Source organism: Amborella trichopoda, chromosome 3, assembly GCF_054954075.1.
Source record: "Amborella trichopoda isolate Santa Cruz 75 chromosome 3, AtrichopodaSantaCruz75HAP2 v2.0, whole genome shotgun sequence".
In the NCBI taxonomy this organism is placed as follows: Eukaryota; Viridiplantae; Streptophyta; class Magnoliopsida; order Amborellales; family Amborellaceae; genus Amborella; species Amborella trichopoda.
The window spans coordinates 41,628,505-41,642,538 of record NC_142338.1 but is presented as its reverse complement, the minus strand read 5'-3'; positions in this window follow the sequence as shown (position 1 = coordinate 41,642,538).

Here is a 14,034-nt window from a genome sequence, read left to right as displayed (position 1 = left end):
TCTCCATTAGTTGTTCGTATACTAGTAACCGCTCTGTTATACATGTCTCTCACCAAGTCGATGTAGTATCTAGAGGTGTATTTCCTTTCCAACACCCACCAAATCAAATCTCAAGGTACTCTATCATAATCATTCTCTAGATCAATAAAGATCATGTGGAGGTCTTTTCCCTTCACCCTAAACTTCTCAATCAATTGCCTAAGTAGGAAAACAACCTCAGTTGTTGACCTTCCTGACATAAACTAAATTAGTTTTGAAATTCACTTGTTTCATGCTTTGGTCGTTACTTAATGACTATTTCCCGTAGCTTCACAATATGACTCATAAGCTTCATCCCTCGATAGTTTGCACATTTATGTATGTCTTATTTGTTTTTGTAAATATGTACTACAATATTTTTTTATCATTCGTCTGGTATTGTCATTATTCTCAACACATTGTTGAATAGCTTTGTCAGCCAATCAATGCCAATTTCCCCTATGTACTTCTAAACCTCAATCGGGATAACATGTGATCCTAAAGCCTTTCCTATCTTCATCATTTTTAAAGCTTGTTTCACTTCTGATATCCTAATCCTACGAATGTATTTATGACCTCTGTTGACACTTGTACCAATAGTCCCTTCTACCACTATGTTCCAATTTTGTTTGTCATTTAATAATTTTTGAAAATAGACTATCCACCTTTTGTTGACCTCATCATCCTTTACCAAAATCCTTTGATTCTCACTCTTAATGCATTTAATATGGTTTAGATCCCTACACTTTTTTTTCTCTTATTTTTGCTAATTTGAAGATATCTTTTTCATCTTCTTTTGTTCCCAATTTATTGTATAGATTATCATATGCCTTAACTTTAGCTTTACTTACTATTTGTTTAGCATTTTTCTTAGTATTTTTATATTCTTTTAAGTTTTGATCGTTTCTATTACATTGCTAAGTTTTATAAGATGATCATTTTTTGCTAATGGTCTTCTGAGCCTCATCATTCTACCACCAAGTTTCCTTATCGAAGTTTCTTTTCCCTCTTAGATTTTCCTAAAACTTCTTTTCACTCATTTTTTGATATATTCAACCATCTCATTCCATATAATATTGACATCATGTTCAAAGTTTCATTTTTCTTCTTCAACTAATTTATCCCTAAATAAGTCGATTTTCTCATTTTTTAAATTCCATCACCTAGTTCTTGGAAGCCCATTACTTTCACCCCTTAGCCTCCATATCTTTATGTAGACGTTCTTGACCACGAGCCTATGCTGGATAGTCAAACTCTCTTCTGGGATAATCTTACAGTCTTTACATGATGGTCGATTTACCTTTCTAATTAGGACTAGAAAAAGTTTCTATATAAAATAAGACTAGAAAAAGTTTCTATATAAATAAAACTAGAAAAAGTTTCTATATAAATGCTACTCTTCCCATAATCTATTTTTCATTGTGGGACAAAACTCACATCTTTCTCCCTCTTTATTAAAAATTAGGAAATACTCATTTATAATATATTATTTTGAAATACTAGCTCGTATTTTTTAAACAAAATATTATAGCATTTTTGCCGCTATTTAAAAAAAATATGAAAACATGTGCAACAATATATTATTTGCATACGATGAAGATACCTTTTGGTTTGAACTTTCACTTAGATTATGCATTACAAAGCCTATCTAGTTCCATAGTATAACTTTGAATTATATTCCTTATCTAAGTAGAACAGTGTTAAAACTAAAAAATAAGGGCTCTAGAGACGATTCCATGTAGTATAAAGCAACCTCACTTCCACACTTTACTTATGTGTCTATCAAGAATGCCCTTGTATTTAAAATACTCCAGTTTCTACGAAAGAGAAGTGCCTTTCCTTTTCTTAAACATCTAATTCTTCAAGTTATCCTTTTGCTTCTTGGAAGAGAAAGGCCTTTTATTAGTTTGAACCATATCTTTGGACTTGTGCTCCACAAGAATAGCTTTGGATTAAATTTTCGTTACTTCTCTTTCTTTTCCTTAAGTCTATTATCTTCTTTTATACAAAGAGACCATTGAAGTTAAACAAAGTCAACATTAACCCTTTAGTGTTTCTTCTTCTTTTGATATTCTTTCCATGAGGGAGGTAACTCATGTGTAATTGTTCCCACTTGAAAAACTTATTTTAATTCAATACCACTTTACTTAAGCTAATTTATAATATTATATAACTTGGAAATATGCTCAAGGCTAGGTGGTCAAGATGGCAGGTTGCCACAATATCATGTCTTGAATTCTATGGTAAGGTTGGGTAGCGGACCACTTCTCCACTGAACTACCTAAAATAATAGAAAAAAAACAAGCTGTAATTCATAAACTTGATTGAGAATAGGCTTATTTTTATTGAATTTAAATTCTAAATAATTTTTGAAATATGAAAACATTAGTTACCTATTCTTGTGTTTAATTTTTAGTTTCGAACAATTACCAAAGTTCATTCACCAATAACACTGAAAAATTCATATCATAAATCGTATCGGTGAGCACATTGAGGACATAAGCCTTGCAAACATAGTCGTTCTCCATCTATTTTTGCTGAAATTTGGTTAGGTCGAGGTCCTCCACTTCATTCGGTGATTGTAACTTCGCCGTTTGAGTGATGATTTTGCGACCTTAAACTTGGTCAACAAGAATATAAGTTTTTGTTGTGACCTCTTGAAATTCGTTCCATCAAATCTATGAGGCTTTGTGAAATTTTAATTCGTCACTTTGATAGAACTTGCACTTTCAGTCGAACTATAGTCCTGAATTGTTGAAAAATGGTGGGTAAAATAGAGGCCGAACAATACTATTATAGACAATTTAAAGGAATATGAAGAAGGATGGGAAAACTTTCTTGATTTCAGTTAAGCTAAAAGCGCTGTCTTAATACAATATTTTTCCGTCTAATATAATATAATATATATATATATATATACTACAAACATCTATAGGTGAAAATGAGCAGTGATTTCGCCTACCCTCATCACCATCCAAACTTTATCGCATGGTCACAGTTGTCCAATAGTGTTTCATTTTTTATTTTGTTTTTACTAATCGAAATGATCTGAAATTTGGAGTGTGTATACATCTTAGTGAGACACACCTAAAAATTTATCGCATAAAGTGTGTATACTATTTTGGGGGTATTTTGGTCAATTTATATTTTACGAATTATTGTTTTCATATTTTTATTAGGTGCGCCTCACTAAGATGTACACACGCTCCAAATTTTAAGTAATTTGGATTCGTAAAAAAAAAAAAGAAAAATGAAATACTATTGGACTATTGTGACCGTGCGATGAAATTTGGATAGTGATAAGAGAAGGCGCAATTACTGTTCATTTTTACCTATAGGAATTGGGAAGAGTTTTCCTATATATATATATATATATATAGAAAATGATTTCATAAGCTATTAGCTATAATGAATAGTATAAACTATTAGCTCCCTAGCATTAGATCATCATTAGGTGGTTCAAAATTCATATCACTATATGAATTTTAATCTTCTTTCTAGAAATCAGATCGTAGTGAAATTTTGGACCTATGTACTAAAAAATAGTAGGCATAATAAAAATAAAAAAATATTTCTTAAAAGATAAAATGACCTAAATACCCCTATAAAATGATGGGGGTAATTTGGTCATTTTAAATTATTGAAAATTACTTTCTATATACAACCAAACTTTCATCTCAATTTGTGATTTATAGAAAAATATTAAAATTAAAATAGTGATATATATATATATATATATATATATATATATATATAGGTGTGGTTTCCATAGGGTTGCAACCTTAAACATTCCATTTAAGGTGCACCTCCAAAGTTTATCATAGCACATAATTTTGAAGTTAAAATATTCTTAAGATTATCTCAAAATCTATTTTCATATCTAATTATAAAATTTTAAACTCCAAAAATGATTAAAATCAAGTCAATCTATGAACATATGAAAATATTAAAAATGGATGGTCTAGATAAGTTGTTGAACGATGCATCATTTCTGGGACTCAAATTCCTTTCTTTTTTCATCGTCATACATTTCAACGTTGAGATGATCAATTTTTTCAATATTGAAACAACTTTTTCCGATGGATTTTAGAGGTGCATCTGTAGTTCTACATTTTAAGGTTGCAACCTTTATATATATATATATATATATATATATATATATATATATATATATATATATATATATATATATAGGGAAAGGTTTATATAGAGCCTAGGCTCTAAACAATCAAATTAGAGCCTACTTCAAAACATTCACTAGAAGATGTTGTTTTGATGCCCGAAGATCATCAAATTGATCGTCTCGACATCAAGATACATGGACATGAGAAAAAAATGAATTTCAAGTTTTGGAAATAGTGCATCTTGTAATACATTTTGCAACTGTCAATTTTTAAAATTTTCAAGTTTTCATAGATCTGATCGATCTACACTATTTTTAAAGCTTTAAATTTTATAACTAAAGATGAAAATGTAATTTAAGGCTATCACAAAACTTTCCCGCATTGAACCATATTTCTCGACACTATTTGAAGGTGGGCTCAAATTTGCTTGTTTAGAGCCTCGGCTCTATACAAACCGCACCCATATATATATATATATATATATATATATATATATATATATATATATATAGAGAGAGAGAGAGAGAGAGAGAGAGAGAGAGAGAGAGAGAGAGAGAGAGAGAGAGAGAGAGACGAGACTCTAAACAATCAAATTAGAGCCTACCACAAAATTTTCTCTAGAAGAGATTGTTTTGATGCCCAAATATTCTCAAATTCATCATCTTGACATCAAGATGCATGGACATAAGAAAAAAAATGGATTTCAAGTTTTGGAATAGTGTTTTTTGTAATGCATTTTTGACCATCAATTTTCAAGATTTTCAAGTTGCCATAGATTTATCAATCTACACTATTTTTGAAGCTTTAAACTTTATAAATAAATGTAAAAATATATTTTAAGGTCATCACAAAGATTTACAGTGTTGAAACCACATTTTTCGATACTATTTGAAGGTAAGCTCTAATTTTAATGTTTAGAGCCTAGGCTCTTTACAAACTACTTTTATATATATATATATATGGGAAAAGTTTATATAAGATTGCAACCTTAAAATGTAGAATCACAGATGCACCTAAAAAATCTATTGAAAATGTTATTTTAATGTTGAAAAAACCCTCTAATCAATCATCTTGGCATCGAGATATATGAACATAAAAAAAAAAGTTTTTGAGTCTCGAAAATAGTATATCTGGCAACACATTAACTAGATCATCATATTCAAGATTTTCATATATTTATAGATCTACTTGATTTTAACCATTTTTTAAATTTAAAATTTTCTCATTAAGTATGAAAATAAATTTTAATATAATCCTAAAAATTTTTTACAACAAAATTACATGTTATGATAGAATTTTAAAGTGCGCTTTAATTGGATTGTTTAAGGTTACAACGCATTATTAAGAATATTTGAAAACAGAAGGTCACAATAATAATCTTGCCTATTGGTGCGCTGAAAAGCAAGTCTTCAAAGCACCAAAATTGCATCAATGTAGAGCCAAAGTCAATATGAGGGTGATTTTGGATAGCAAAGAACTTACGGTCGTCCATCTGTCTCGTTTAAAAGTAATTTGTGGGCTCCATACTTCGTGAAAGCAATGGGGTGGCTCATCTCCACGGTTACTGGCAATAGGTGCTTTTTTTTTCTTTTTTCTTTTAATATCGAGATAGTCATCCAGTGGAATAGCAAAGCCTCTTAGAACAACTGTGCAAGTCACACAAGACTCTGAAATTTTAGAACAAAATTTCCACTTGGAGTTGTAAACCTTTTATGGCAAGAGGTTACATGTAAAAATTCCAACAGAAGTACTGATGGAAATAAACTTATTTTAAACAATATAGGAAAAGTTTATATAAGGTTGCGACCTCATACTATAGAGTAAGGTGCACTTCAAAAATCTTATAGAAAAGAGTGTCTTGAAGTCGGAAAAACCTTTTAATTGATTATTTCGACCTCAAGATGTATGATATAAAAAAAAAACGATTTCGAGTCTTAAAAATAATTGATCTTGTAACTAGTTATCTGAACCGTCTATTTTCAAGATTTTGAAGTGTTTATAGATCTACTTAATTTCCACCGTTTTTAGAATTTTAAATTTCATAATAAGAATTTAACTTAGATTTTCAAGCCATCGTAAAAAATTTCACTACTGTAATTATATATTTCAAAAAGACTTAAATGTGTACCTTACTTGTATAGTATAAGGTGGGCACCTTATACAAACCCAACCCAAATAAAAAAAAAATGATAAAAAAATGGCAATAATATTGGAGTCATGCAGATTTGTTAATATGATAAAAGTTACCTATTGAAAATATGATAAAAAAAAAGAGGCAATAATAATGGAGCCAGGCCGTTTTATTAAATTTAGGTATCAAGCCAGGAGACCCAAGAAAATGATGCTGTCCACAATCATGTGATCCAATCTTGTTTGTGTGGAGGCCATGCCTCTTACCTTTTTATCCCACCATTACAATCCATCTTTTTTGTTGGCTGTCTATTATTGTACTTACTGCTTGTAATGCGTTTTTTATGTTTATAAGCCCATCATGCACATGAAACATGACACTTTACACATGGTCCTTAACTCTTTTTTTTTATCCTACCCCAACCTAACGCCAAAGTTTCAATTATAAATTGTTAAAAATAAAAGTTTTTTTGGGCAAGAGACTTTGGTCTGATAGATAGATTTAGAGGTGGTGCTTAGATCACATGTATCATGGTACGTACATGAGTGTGTATTGAGAGAGAGAGAGATTAGATATGGGGAAGAAAGATAGAGGGAAGCAAGACAATCCTATGCACTATTGTGTATAAGACCAAAAAAGGGCGCTTCTTTGTCTTCTTTGGTGGTTTATGATGATGTAACTTATTTGATATGAGTTGATGTCGGTAATTTTTTGGATTTAGCAATAAAAAATTGGGATATTATCAAAATAAAAAAAAAGTATATAAGACATTATTTGAAAAATCGGTAATTCGAGATCATAGCTGGCTGATCCAAATAGGGAATCGATCAGCGTATTCCAGCTAGTTTTTTGAGAGAACCCACTAGTTCTATCATAGAACCGATCAAAACAGGCCTTGCTGTTTTTGGACTTGTTTTTTTTTTCTTAATGACTGGAATTGGCCGGTTTGGGCCGATTTTGATCGGTACTATTAGCGAGAACTAGCTCCAATTATGTTATTTTATATTTTGGATTCATTGGACCAAATCGCTGATCCGCCGAGCTACATAAAAAATCTGGAGTAAAAAATGATTCGGGTCTCCAATCTGTTTTTTAGAACCTTGGTACAAGAGCTCCCAAGTAGAATACAAAACCCGGTGGAGATTAATGAGCTACACTGTGCTTTAAATGATCTCCATTGCTTGTGGGGATAGAGGGTGGATGGCCACTTTGGAGTGGAGTGGAGTGTACAATGTTATACTGGATTGCGCTATATTTTACTTTGCAAATAATGTACAGTTATGCGGTGTCAAACCGTGGTTGCATCCGTACTATTGTTGTTGGGAATCTATGGCGGTAGCATGCTTTTTTTTAGAATCACGTGGCCCGCCCCGGCCCGCCTATTTCTTTGTCCTCATTAACGACAACGAATGGACGAGTGCCTCCCTACGATCCACTCCTTCTCTCTATACATTTTTTAACCCACCAGTCAACACACGGGGCCAAAAGTTTTTTATATTATAATTTTCTTTTGAAACGGTTTAACATATTATAATTTAAGAGCACTTAGCGGAGACGAGTTCCTACATGGACGTGAGCTACCTTGGATTCCAAAATCCCATTCATGAATTTTTTTTTTTTTTTTGACAACTATTAAAAATATTATATCATTAGCGATAATATGGGAAGGTAAGGAAGCACCAAAGCATCAGCCCCCATTCATTCGTAGCTAGGGCCTAGAAGACTACACGATCTATTTTAACCGGTATAGGAAAATTCAAATCGAAATAGTTATTCGAACATGACTCGGAAGGGGTTCAATCGGCCTAATTGATGAACTGGTCGTTCAATCGTCCTAACTGAGCAAGTCTTCAGCAGTTAAAAAATATTAAAAAAATAAAAAATACAAAAAATATAATAAAATATAAAAATATATTTAAAGAAGCATGCAGTTTGTATAGAGCGAGGCTCTAAACAATCAAAATAAAGCCCACCTTCAAATAGTGATGAAAAATATGGTTTCAATAATGGAAATATTTGTGATAGCCTTAAAATATATTTTCATCTTTAAGTATAAAATTTAAAGCATAAAAAGTAGTGTAGATCGAGCAGATCCATGAAAACTTGAAAATCTTGAAAATTGACGGTCCAAAAATACGTTACAAGATGCACTATTTCCAAAACTTGATATCTTTTTTTTTTCTCATGTCCATGCATCTTGATGTCGAGATGATCAATTTGAGGATATTTGGGCATCAAAACAACGTTTTCTAGTGAAATTTTATAGGTGGGCTCTAATTGATTGTTTAGAGCCTTGGCTCTATATAAACTTTTTTCTTTAAATAATGATTAAGCAAAACACATCCAAATAAATTTGAAAATGGAAAAAGCTTATATAAGGATGCAACTATATAATGTAGAACTACGGATGCACCTCAAAAATCCATCAGAAAAGGTAGTTTTAATGTTGAAAAACCCTTTGATTGATCATCTCGACATCGAGATGTATGACTATGAAAAATAAAAAGATTGTAAGTCTCAAAAATAGTGCATTTTACAACATATTATCTACACCGTCCATTGTCAAGATTTTCATATGTTTATAGATCTATTTGATTTTAACCAATTTTAAACTTTTATAATTAGATATAAAAATGGATTTTGAGATAATCCTAAGAACATTTTACATCAAAATTATATACCATGATAAAATTTGAAGGTGCACCTTATCTCTACAGCTACGGATGTATCCGTATGCCAATTGCACCTTTTGAAAATTAATGAAAAAAAGAGATTTTAAAGAATTGATTTGTGTGCATGGATATTTTTGAAATTTTTCAAAAAAAGTTGGGAAAATGTAAAAATAAGTATTAATGGCGGAAACAATTTCCAATCTTTGCCATAACGATGAAAAATATTAAAAATATTTTACAAATAAACCCCTTATTTTTGGGGATTTTATATAATTTTTAAAATTTTTATAAATACTCGGCTTGCCACGAAAATTGACAGAAACCGGAACTGGATCTAATCGGGTGGTTACTGGTTAGACCATGCAATTTTTCCTTCAATGATTTTAACTATATGATGTTCAAGATTCTCTATGTAACTCATTGCAAACATTATGGTGAAAAATCAAGGTTTGAAAAAACAGATCAGTGACCCAAATCGGTCTTCCAAAAAACCATATCGGATCGGTGATCCAGAATAGAGAATCCGGCGGATCAGCAGGTTTCGACACAATTTTTTTTTTTTTTTTAAAAAACACTAAAGATAGTGTTTCTAAAAAAAAAGGGGGAGTGTTGTGTTATGTGCTTTCATTATTTTGTAAAAATACATGAATACTAAGATGTTATTTTCCTATCTGGATATCCGTTAACCATTCACTCATATCAATGGAAAAAAAAGCTTATAATAATCGATATGGATATAAACATATGGTCTAAAATGGAACATACAACATTTAAAATATATCATGACACCAAAATGAAACATGCCGTTGTCCTTTCTCTTCATCATGTTGGTGCAACTCATTGAACTGTCTTGAGAATTCATCGAGTCATTCTAGGTACGCCTCGTAATTGTTTGAGCAATTTGTTATATGTTCCATACAACAATAATAACTTAATACAATTTAAAAGTAAGTTTAATTTTTATTGCTCTATAAAATAAGTTATTATAACACTAACAAATTAACAATAAGTTATTTGCTAATATATTTTATGTTATAAATATAATAATTAAAGATTAAAAATATGTATTAAATATGAAAATAACATAGTCTAGATAACAATAACAATAACGCTTATTAATAACATGTCAATTTAATGCATTGAATTATGTGATATTTTAAAATATTTATAATAATAAAAATTTTAATATAAGAATAACAATTTTAACATAATTATAGTGTAAATAAGTTAACAATTTTTACAAAATTATATTAATTCAAAATAATAAAATTAACGTAATTTTAATGAAAAATTGGTCAAACTGGCAATCCACCTGTTCCTGTTTGACAAAGAAACTTGAAGAATCGGCTCAGCCCATTTGGCAAACTTTTTCTAAAAGATAAAAAATATAAAATTTAGATCTCATTTATTTAAAAATTTTGAACAATATTTTAAATTCTTAAATCACTCTAAAAACAATATTTTTACGGTATTAGTACTCTAGAAAGAAATTAGGGGGAAATGGTCCTACTCTTGAATCCATGGAGATTCGAACCTACCCCGGAACAAGCAAAACTGGCTGATACAGTGTGATTTTTAAATCACTGAACAAAACTAATTTAAAAGAGGCAAACCTATACTCAAGCCCATGTATAGGAGAATTCTTTCGGATATGAAATTTTGGGGTCTAATTAAAATTACAAGATGATTTTTGTAAGCCCAAAAAATTAGGTTATGAATTTTCGAACACTCAGATCCAACCATTCAACAAGGAATCCCCAAAAATTGGGGTCCTAGAGAGGGAAGTGAGGAAATGCTTCCTTTGGAGCAAATAACCTTCCTATGTTACATCTAATCTTTTATCAGTATCCATTTCCAAACAAACAACACTTTTGACCTAGAAAACAAGGCATCTATTTTACTTTCTTCTCAAAGGGGCTCTCATGTGTATTTCTAAAAGGGAAAACATCATTTAAGAGGTCATAACCCCCCGCAAAATCATTAAAAGAGCTTAAACATCTCAGTTAACATTAGAGGGTTTACTTCAATTTGTATTTTATTTAAGCACTTCTTAAAAAAATATCACAAAAAATACAAATTGCTCTTATTTATGGTTGGTAACCCCCTAACAAGCCAAAGCATTTTAGCACTTAACCCACATCAGAGTCTGAATCAAATGACGGAAGTATCCTTGCATGTTCAAGATGAGTCAAATTGTTGTCATGCCCTGCTTTTAGGGTTCGCAACCTTAAAAAGAGGAAACAATTACTATCATATAAAGGAAAACACCTTGCAAAATTGTTAAGGGGATGAAAATACCTCAATTACTTGACATTGTTTTTAGGTACCTCCTCAAAACAATGTCAAGTTCTTGGGCATCTACCATGTCAAGTGAACGAATGCTTGAACCCACTAATTTGGAAAGTAGGTGTTAGGGATTGACCCCCCACCCCCAACAGGTAATGTCGTATGTTAATGAGCAGTATGGCAATTAGACAAGTTAGTTGACCGTGACATGTTTTTTTTGACAGCTTGGCTAAGAAGAATCTTTTTTTTTTTTTTTGGCTAATTCAGTGGGGAAGACAGGCTCCTACCCATTTTTTCAAATAGATTACGAGTTAACTTTTTGAAAGTATTAGTGGATTGGTGTTAGGAGTGGGAATGACATCCGCAATATCACTTTGAAAATATCCCTCACAAGAGTTTTTTCTTTGAAATAATGGCATGCATATACATGTTGATTGTCGTTCACATAGGCTACAATTTAAGAATTTTTTAATTTGATGTTTATCAAAATTAGAGAAGTTGAAGAAGAAAATGTTTTTTTTTGGCAGAATTCTTTTGCATTGGTGAGGGATTGGAATGTGGTAAAGGGTGCATTTTTAGTAATGGAGATTGTTGGTAATCTCAAACATAAGGCACTCATCGACATAAATTAGACTGGATATTGTAGTTGGGACTTTAGGAATCTTGAAAGGTTGAAATCTCCCTCTACGATCTCTTTTTTAATGAATTTGTTAAGGCCCTCCACTACGAGGAGCAAGAGATATGGGGAGAGAGGTTCTCCTTTTTTAAGCTCATTTGTACCCTTAAAGTATCTAGAAGCCTTACTATTAGTAACCATGGAATGCCCAAGACTAATGCACATTTATAGCTCTTTATGAATTTCTCGAGATTCCGTTATCTTTGGAGTCCAGTTATTGGAAATACACTGTTCACCCTATCAAAACCTTGTGATGGTCAATTTTAGGCAAAAGATGCTCTCTTTTCTCCTTTTAGGGATGACATGAATAAGTTTGTTGGCAATTATGGCTTAAAGATCTTCTGCTATGGAGGAAAGCACCTTGGACAGTGCTAATGTTCAGATTTAGAGTAGACTTAAGTCTATTAGTGATGATGTTTCTAGTCACATTATTGATGAGCTGGCAAAGACTAATAGGTCTGAAATCAAGGATAGATGGGACCAGCGTTTCGATGAAATGGCAAAGACTAATAGGTCTGAAATCAAGGATAGATGGGACCAGCATTTCGAGACTTGGAATTGTGTACTCTGAATCGGCCGAGTAACTAGGCTTTGCCTTATAGGCGAGGTAAGTTTGTCTTGAGTACACTGTATGCATAATTTTAATATCTATATATAATAATAGGAGTAAACATGAGTTGAGAAAAAAACAAAGAAGTTTATGAAGAAGATTTAAACCAATAACCTCTAAGAGTAGGAGCACACATCCTGCCAAGCACACCATTAACAAAAGCGAAGCTTATTATATATCTACTGTTGTATTAGTTTCTTATAACAAAAAAAACACTCAGATGATAATAACAAATGGAACCCCAAATGTACTATGTATAAGCGCCCCTAATAAAGTGGACTTAACCAGCACGCCATTAGATGTTTAGTGGTGTAAATGTGAAGAATATAAGATATATACATTAACTTATATGTTGAATTTTTATTTTTTAAATTCAAACTCTACTCGGGCGAGTTATTTGGACTCGCTCAAGTAAATCGGCTAGGCCAAGTGCCTTGGTTGAGTTGATTTTTTGAACTATGAAAGGGACAACTTAATTTTTTTAAGACTAGATTGAAGGTAAGATGGAGGGATGTTGCATAAGGGGTAGTTATGATTTCTTCTAAAGTTATTGGAGATTGATTTGGACTAATAATCATGAGGGTAGTTATGATTTCTTCTGAAGTTGCACCCCTTTGAAGGCATGCTTTCTTCCTTAGAGGGGTTTTAGATGAGAGACAAACGGATTCTACAATATCAAGAAGGTTAACGTAGATGCTACTGGCTTCTCGGACAATATATTTGTTATTGGTGGCATGAGCCATCTTTTGCCTTAAACTTAGATATTGTGCAACACAATCTTCTAGTCATCGTTTTAGAGAAGAAAGTTTTAATACAAAAATCGCCTTAAATTATCCAGTTTTGCCTTCACTTTTGATGTAAAAAAGAAACCCCTCATTAGTGAGAGCTTTGGATAAACAGTTTCTTTTCATCTGGAAGTTAATGATTTTTTGGATAAGACTCAAGTTATTATTGTATCAACTATAATTGTTGTTCTATTGCTTGACCGCAAAATGAACATAAACAAAGGTCTCAACGTTTCACTTTTTAGTGATTTTTTATCATTTGAATTTTGTTTGAACCCTAAACATTGCACAACCTTTTATTTTTTTATCCCAATACCTTTCTTGATGATATCCCCACAGTTTTTATGCTTGAACCTGTAGAGAAAGATGGATGCCACAATACCGAAACAATCTGCCTCTCAATTAGTGTCACAATGTCATACTAGTCCGAGACTCACAATCAAATAGAAAGAAGAAGAACTACCAAAATGAAGTGGAAGAAAAACATCCATTAAAGAAGATCATGGGGTGCACAAAGGTATTACAATATTGACACCCAACATTAAACTTAATACTTGTGACAAAGGGGTACACAAAGGCATTACAATTTGACACCCAAGATTAAAATTAAAACATGTGACCCAATTTTCTCAACACACATCTCTCTTTAAATAGATGTTTTTACAACCATATTTCCTACAATAAATACCCACTTGCAATAATAACTACTAACATCCTAGTAGTTTCATACTA